Raw genomic sequence first — 9,294 nt, 5'->3', positions numbered from 1 at the left:
CAAGCGGACGCAGTATTAGAATCATATAATACCCCCTTAGATTGGACAGCTATTTCAAAATGCCTAACAGCGCATTTAGCCGACAAGCGCGACTTAAAGACCTTAGAATATCAACTATATGTTCTTTACCAAGGTAACAATACTATAGATGAATATTATCAGGCAGTTTATCAACAATTATCACTAATTCTGAACCAAATTGGCAGCTTAGATGCTTCACAAGAAACTATACAATCTCTGACAGCCATGTATAGGGAAAAAGCCTTAGACACTTTTGTCAGAGGACTTAATGGAAACCTGGCACAATTGCTGGCCATTAAAGAACCACATGATTTAGGACACGCTCTACATTTATGCAGTCTGCTAGAGAATCAAAATACTAGGAATAACCAGACACCAAAAACTCCGTATTTAGGGAGGGCACCCATGCTACCACCTAAACCCCAACAACCATATCGGATGGTAGCCGTCAAACAAAATTTCCATCCGCATCTCTACCATAACCCAAACCAATCCGGAAAACCCCTAATTACTCAAACTAACCAATTCAAATCTTATAGTCAACCTTATACAAACCAATCCGGTGTAGTAGCGCCCTATAGCATACCAAAACCTCCGCCACGACCACAACCGAAACCGGTACCTATGGACGTAGATCAGTCAGTTCGATCACGTCATATAAATTATATGAACAAACCAGCAAATAATGATTATGCAGGGAAAAGACCTCTCAGCACCGCTAATGCCCCAAATAATAATAAGATGCCAAGACAGTTCCATATTCAACCAAAGACAGGAAGTAACGCGCAGCAAAATTGATGAAGCTTCATCAAGTTCAGAACAAGAGTATTATCAGTTGGCAGAAGAAAATAACGTTAACGAACTTCAGGAGGAATATGTATGGCAAAGCGATAACGAACAACAAGAATACATAGATATGTCAGAACTTTATTTTTTAAAATAAATCGTTCCTCACTACCTTACTTTAAAGTAACCACGGGGAACGGAAAAATTCTAAAATTCTTAATCGACACGGGCTCTAATCAAAATTATATTCAAAATCAATTAGTACCAAATCCAAAGCCAAATGAGAACACTTTTTCAGTTAGTTCAGTCGGTGGTAACAATAAAATAACACAACACGCAATACTTAAGCTCGCTAATATTTCGGATACACCCATGAAATTCTTTTTACTAGACACCCTGAAAACCTTTCATGGTATCTTGGGCAATGACACAATGAAAAGACTAGGAGCAATAATAGATGTAAAAAAATGATATATTAATTCTCGGAAATAAACGCAAAATTAAAATTCATCAACTAGCGACACAAGCAGTAAATACAATTGGACCGCAAGTCAGCCATATGACCGAGTCACAAAAATCAATAATAGAACTCCTCGTACAAAGCCACAAAATCCTCTTCGCAGATACCGATTCAAAGTTAGCATACACAACTAAAGTAGTAGGTGAGATCAGAACTTCATCAGATTCTCCAGTTTACGGAAAACATTACCCATACCCAATATCACTCAAACAGGAGGTAGAAAAACAAATAACTGAGATGCTAAGAGATGGTATTATAAGACCTTCAAGATCACCATATAATGCACCAGTCTGGGTAGTTCCGAAAAAGTCCGGCCAGTCCGAAGAAAAAAAGTACAGATTAGTAATTGATTATAGGAAACTTAATGAAGTTACTATCTCAGATCGGTATCCCATACCCGAAATTGTAGAAATTATTGCGCAGCTCGGGGACAACAAATATTTTTCGGTATTAGATCTTAAGAGCGGTTTTCATCAAATACCACTGAAAGATACAGACATAGAAAAAACAGCATTCGCGGTAAATGGCGGAAAATATGAATTTACGAGACTCCCATTCGGTTTGAAAAATTCCACTTCCATTTTTCAAAGAGCGTTAGACGACATATTGAGAGAATACATAGGGAAAATTTGCTATGTATACGTTGATGATATTATAGTCTTTAGCAAAAACGAAGTGGAGCACGGCAAAAACTTGGAAAGAGTATTTTCAACGCTACAAAACGCAAATATGATGGTTCAAATAGAGAAATGCCATTTTTTTAAAAACGAAGTAGACTTCTTGGGGTGCACAATATCAGAAAATGGAGTAAAAACCAACATAGATAAAATAAAAGCGATTACAAAATTTCCAGTCCCAAAAACATTAAAAGATCTCCGTTCCTTTTTGGGCATGACAGGTTATTAGACTTAGTTAGTAGACTTCTTGGGGTGCACAATATCAGAAAATGGAGTAAAAACCAACATAGATAAAATAAAAGCGATTACAAAATTTCCAGTCCCAAAAACATTAAAAGATCTCCGTTCCTTTTGGGCATGACAGGTTATTATAGGCGGTTCATAAAAGATTACGCCAAAATAGCAAAACCCCTAACCATTCTTCTAAGAGGCGAAGAAGGCCGGATATCTAAGACCAAGTCAAGCAGAACTGCTATCAACTTGAGCAAAGATGCGATTACAGCATTCGAGAAACTTAAAAATACTCTCGTCTCCAGGGAGGTTACCCTTGCCTATCCAGATTTCGGAAAAGAATTTCAATTGACTACTGACGCTTCAAGTTACGCAATAGGCGCAGTATTGGAACAAAATCATAGGCCAATAACGTTCATTTCACGCACCCTGTCAAAGACTGAAGAGAACTACGCAACTAACGAAAGAGAGATGCTCGCGATCGTTTGGGCGCTCCAAAGTTTAAGACATTATCTTTACGGGTATTCAAAAGTGGTAATATACACGGATCACCAATTCTTGAGTTTTTCGAATAGCGTAAATAACCATAACGCTAAGCTTAAACGCTGGAGAGACCTCATTGGCGAGTATAACCACGAGATCAGGTACAAGCCCGGGCCCCCGCTGAAATTAATTCAATCAGCTCCTCAGCATCAGCCAATAGCAATAGCTCCAATTAACGTATTTAAAAACCAATTATTATTACTGACTGCCGATACAGATTCCTATAGCTTCGAAATGCCATTCCCAACATACCACAGACACATAATTAAACAAAAATCTTACACGGAAGAAAAACTTATTGCAATTTTAACTAGTAAACTTGATCCTAAGCTTATAAACGGAATCATTACATCCGAAGAGGTAATGGGAAAAATTCAAAACATTTACCCTACCTATTTTAAATCATACAAGGTAAGGTACTCAAAACGAAATAGACGACGTAACTTCGGAGTCCCAACAAAACGAAATAATTACCCTCGAACATAAACGAGCCCATAGAGATGCAAAAGAGAACAAATTACAAATTTTGAAGAATTCTTTCTTTCCACAACTTACCAAGAAAATCCAAGCAATAGTTCAAGCCTGTCAAACTTGTAAAGAATCAAAATACGATAGACACCCCCCAAAAGGAGAAATCCAACCGACCCCTATTCCTAATTAACCAGGAGAAATAGTTCACATATATATTTATATTACCGAAAAACATAGAGTCTTAACGGGAATTGACAAGTTTTCAAAATATGTTCAAGTAAAAATTTTAGAGTCAAGAGCATCTGAAGATATTAAAAATCCGTTGAGGGAAATGTTAACTGCTTTCGGTATGCCGAAATGGATAATAATGGACAACGAACGATCATTTGGCTCAGCAGCAATAAAGTTTATGTTAGAAGATGAACTCAAAATATCATTACACACCACCGCACCGTACGCATCGACAAGTAACGGACAAATAGAAAGGTTTCATTCAACCCTATCTGAAATCATGCGGTGTCTCAAAAAAGACAACGGGAGCATATCATTTGAAGATTTAATCTTTAAAGCAGTTCAAGAATATAATAAATCGATACATTCTGTAACAAAAGAAAGACCCATAGACATATTTTTCAGAAGCACAATCTCTAGTTCAACAGAAGACATAGAAAAGAAACGAGAAGAAATAAAAAAGAAAATTAAAAATAAACAAACAGCCGACCTCGAATACCACAATCAAGGAAAAATATTACCAAAACTTTTTAAGCCAGGCGAAACTGTACATGTAAAAATAGATAAAAGATTAGGAACTAAACTTACACCTAGATACAAAACCGAGAAAGTAGCGCAAAATAGAACGACCACCATTAAAACACAAACCGGAAAAATCATACATAAAAATAATATAAGAACATCATTTTTCAGATTATTTTTACCAACATGCTTGGGAATAACTACAGTCCTCGACTATTCCAATTCACAAATCATCTCACTCGAAACCGGATTAGCGGCTAAACAAGACGGAACATTTAAAATCATCCACATCTTTAACCTACAAAGCTATGAAGAAACTCTGGCGAAGTTAGAAGAATCATTTCATTCACTCACCCCATCTCATCCATTACACCCATATCTTTCCTATATAGGTATATCTTTCCTATTTCCAATAGGTACTGCATGGAAATGGCTGGCGGGATCGCCAGATCACCACGACTATCAGATCTTAGAAGACAAGATAAATGAGCAGCTAGAAAACAACAATAGACAAGTAGTAATTAACAGATTAATTAATCAAAAAATAAACCAACTTACTAACGCTACTAATGCAATGTTGAAAATTACCCAGAGCTCGGAAGAAATCATAAATCAGAAAGCAAATATTTTAAAGTATAAAATTCAATTAATAAAAGAAGAAATAATTAACATAATATACGCAATTACATGGGCCAAATCTAACACAATAAATTCATTTGTACTTACAAACACAGAAACCAAAATAGTGGAAGAAATTTTTAAAAAAGAAAATCACTTTTTTTTTAACATAGAAGAATTATTGGAATTTGCTCGAATCAAGTTAGCCACAAATGGCAACGACCTTATTTACATTATTAGCCTACCAACCATTGAATCAGATAATTGTAGAACTTTAAAAATTAAAAAATTAAAGCAATAAAAAAGCCCAAATAATCAATGATATAAAATATGAAAGTTTTTTAGAATGTAAGAGACAATTATTGGCAATAATTAAACCTTGTGAATCCTATAATGATAAGACAATTTGTAATTCAGAAAATTTGTTAGATTTAAGCAATGATACTTGCGTAAACGCTCTATTAACCTTCGAGAACCAGAATGTAAGATGATCAACAATCAACATATACCAGATTTCGAAGAAATACTACCAGGCACCATCCTGCTAAACAACTTCAATGGACCAGTCTCACTAGATGAAAAACTTCTACAACTGCAAGGCTCTTTCCTAATACAATATCGTAATTCGACGGTAACAATTGGTGAAACCATCTTCAAGTCAAAGGAAATCAACGTAGTCGAACCAGAACCTCCGTTATTCCAACTATTGGGCGAAAAGACTAAGTTAGAGGAAGTTCTCTCACTACAAATGGTCAAGGAACTCAACATTAACAACACAAAAGCGCTGGAAAAATTAAGAAGCAAGGCAACCATAGAATCTTCCGTTAGCTACGGATCCGCCATCATCCTACTACTACTTATAATAGGATCAATCACGGAACTCCTACGAAGACGTAGGTCAACGGAAAGTACACCAGTTTCCGTGCCAGAAACGCAAGAAAAGCCCACGCATTCCGGACCTGTACTCTACTACGTTGCGACCGAGGACAGTCGCGTTTAAGGAGGGAAGAGTTAACACCCAAAATAATACAATTTCTCAGACAGAGGAAATGAGTAAGCATTGATTGCACAACAAACAGCAAAGCAATGCCCTCAATAATAGAATTTCCCAAACCGAAGAAGAGAGCATTAATTGCACAACTAACAGCAAAGCAATGCTCTCAATAAAGTTCTAACGAACTTAGCTTGCACCTTTTGGTCAGCGATCGTGGGAATGCAGAACAGCCAATTTTCAAAGTTGATCGAACTCAACTTAGTGCATACAATAAAAACTATAATTAAAATGCACTGGCCAATTACAATTAAGTTTGGCCAACGGCGACGGCGACCAAGAGCAGCAACCAATAATATGAAAGAACGTCAGCAGAAACATCAACAGCGGCAGAGACGGCGGCAGCGATGGAGCGACGCGTAGCTATAAAAACAATTGTTTAACCTAAGTAAGTTAGTTCTTATACCAACTCAATAAAGAAAGGTTTGATTTTTTTATCAAAATCATAATCAATCTTTTAACTGACATCACTAACCATACAACATATAGACTGGTCATTTCATACGACGCATTTGGACACAAAAAAACGGACCGCGGAAGGTCCACCGTTCTCACAGCAGCAGGTCCATGCACATCGTGTGCGTTCGGGTTTTTTACTCTCTCATTCTTATTCTCATTTTTATGCTCGCGCACTCATTGCACGAGTTCAGTCGTTCAGTCGCAGAGAGGCGCTTTTTGAAGAAGGCTGCCCTGCGCTTGAATTCGTCTTTGTATGTATGCGTGATCATGCATTCTCATACACGGGAGCATGTGTGCGTTTATTTCATTTCGGCGCATCAAGAATATTTTGTCTTTTGCCACTTTTCAAACTTGGTACCCTAAGAATATGGGCGTATTTACTATTGGGTTATGATATAAATATGAATATTATATGTTTTAATATATTTATTTAATATTTCAGCATACATTTTATTTTTGTTTACAAATTCAAATCAGTGGTAGCGGTAAAATGTTTTACATATATGTATGTATTCGAATTTATAGAAATCAGTCCACTGAGATGGGAACAGGGCATATCGCAGTCGTGTCACTTGAAACACCGACTGCCTTTCAGTGGTTGAGAAAACTTCAAACTAAGTCAGTTCTTGTCGATGTCTTGCGAGCGGTTGGTGCATGCATACCCTACCGACGATTGCTTTTAAGGGGAGCGGGCTTTTAGGACACTTGTTTTAAATGTTATGTTTAGTGATCTTTGGTTAATTTATTTTTTAATGATTCGCAGTGTTATTTTGTCTTTAAACAAGTAATAAATAATAAAATACTTTTAATATTTTTGAAAAGGTAAATGGAACAAATATAAAAATCCACATTTTTTTAATGATAATAATTTATTTTAATGATAATAATTTTAGATTTTAATTGTTCCAATATCTTGAATTATAACGAATTGTTTAAAGACAATTAAAATAACAAGACAATTAAATAACGAATCATTAAAAAATAAATCAACCATTTACCTTTTCAAAAATATTAAAAGTATTTTATTATTTATTACTTGTTTAAAGACAAAATAACACTGCGAATCATTAAAAAATAAATTAACCAAAGATCACTAAACATAACATTTAAAACAAGTGTCCTAAAAGCCCGCTCCCCTTAAAAGCAATCGTCGGTAGGGTATGCATGCACCAACCGCTCGCAAGACATCGACAAGAACTGACTTAGTTTGAAGTTTTCTCAACCACTGAAAGGCAGTCGGTGTTTCAAGTGACACGACTGCGATATGCCCTGTTCCCATCTCAGTGGACTGATTTCTATAAATTCGAATACATACATATATGTAAAACATTTTACCGCTACCACTGATTTGAATTTGTAAACAAAAATAAAATGTATGCTGAAATATTAAATAAATATATTAAAACATATAATATTCATATTTATATCATAACCCAATAGTAAATACGCCCATATTCTTAGGGTACCAAGTTTGAAAAGTGGCAAAAGACAAAATATTCTTGATGCGCCGAAATGAAATAAACGCACACATGCTCCCGTGTATGAGAATGCATGATCACGCATACATACAAAGACGAATTCAAGCGCAGGGCAGCCTTCTTCAAAAAGCGCCTCTCTGCGACTGAACGACTGAACTCGTGCAATGAGTGCGCGAGCATAAAAATGAGAATAAGAATGAGAGAGTAAAAAACCCGAACGCACACGATGTGCATGGACCTGCTGCTGTGAGAACGGTGGACCTTCCGCGGTCCGTTTTTTTGTGTCCAAATGCGTCGTATGAAATGACCAGTCTATATGTTGTATGGTTAGTGCTGACATATAGTAATGGTTAATTAATATAGAATTACGGTTTGAATTTCATCAAAATCGGACTACTATATCATATAGCCCCCATAGGAACAATCGGAAAAAAATACAAAAAAATGATAACTTTGCTGTTTTTTATTTTTTTTTAGTTCTTCGACATTTAGTAATGGTTAAATAATTCAGAATAACGGTTTAAATTTCATAAAAATCGGACGACTATATCATATAGCTCCCATAGGAACAATCGGTAAAAAAATACAAAAAAATTATAGCTTTGCTGTTTATTTTCGTTCTTCGACATATAGTAATGGTTAAATATTTTAGAATTACGGTTTAAATTACAACAAAATCGGACGACAATAGGATGTTATATGGTCAAACAGCTAAATCATGCCTTTGTACGGTCGACGATTGATTTACGCGCAAAGCTGTCTTTGGAAATGAAGTCTGGGCATCGACGCAAAATGTGGAAGCCATTGCAATGTGTACAACAGGTTGGGGTTGTATAAGCTGCACATCACATCGTAAATCGCAGGCTAGTTCTTGTATTTGTCGGGGTAGGAGGGTATCGGCAGTTGAACTGTGGATCTGGCTAGTTGAGATTCATAGCAAGCCTCAATTATGCAAAATGCTGTAATAAACTCTTCCAAAAAATACATGCTACGCCGTTGACAAAATACCGATGAGAAAAATAACCTGTACACCAATAAATTCTTGATGATTTTCGTTGAATTGCTTAACTGTTCGAGCTTGTTCAAGAGACATTTAAAATATTGCTTTCAGGACGCGCTGTCTTTTATTTGATTAATATCACTCTGAAGCGCATATACTCTGCTACTCTGAGTTACTGGTTCTTTGGGATCAGATCCATTGCCTTCAGACACCAACAACCTCACCACAAAACACTCACCTTTTTCTTTGCTGCTGAAGCGGGATTCCGTTTGTCCACAGGAAAATTATGATGAAAGGCGGAATGTGATAGGGCGCAGGTGCAGATTCTCTGTCTTTCCACTGCTGTTCGTTTCCAGGGGCTCTGCGTTGGAGAACTTGGTCAATGGTGCCATACGCTTATGTAACACTTGAAAACGAGTTGAAGGAAACTGCCGAAGTCGTGATTGGATTGTTCCCCTCATGGACCACCAAAAATGTTCTGACAATTTTACGTCCGTACACATAGTATCTTTCTCGGCATTATAACCGTTTCAGCCCGGTTTTCACATTTGTTTTTTTTTCATTTGGTTCACTTGGTTGTTATTGCTGTTTCTGTTTTCCTTTCACATTTAATTTTTTTCTTTTGTTATAAATTTAAAAAGAGTAAAAATTGTAGTTAATGTTATATTGGTGAATGTTCTGTCGAG

Source organism: Drosophila gunungcola, assembly GCF_025200985.1.
Source record: "Drosophila gunungcola strain Sukarami chromosome 2L unlocalized genomic scaffold, Dgunungcola_SK_2 000007F, whole genome shotgun sequence".
NCBI lineage: Eukaryota > Metazoa > Arthropoda > Insecta > Diptera > Drosophilidae > Drosophila > Drosophila gunungcola.
Note: the sequence above shows the minus strand (reverse complement) of the source record.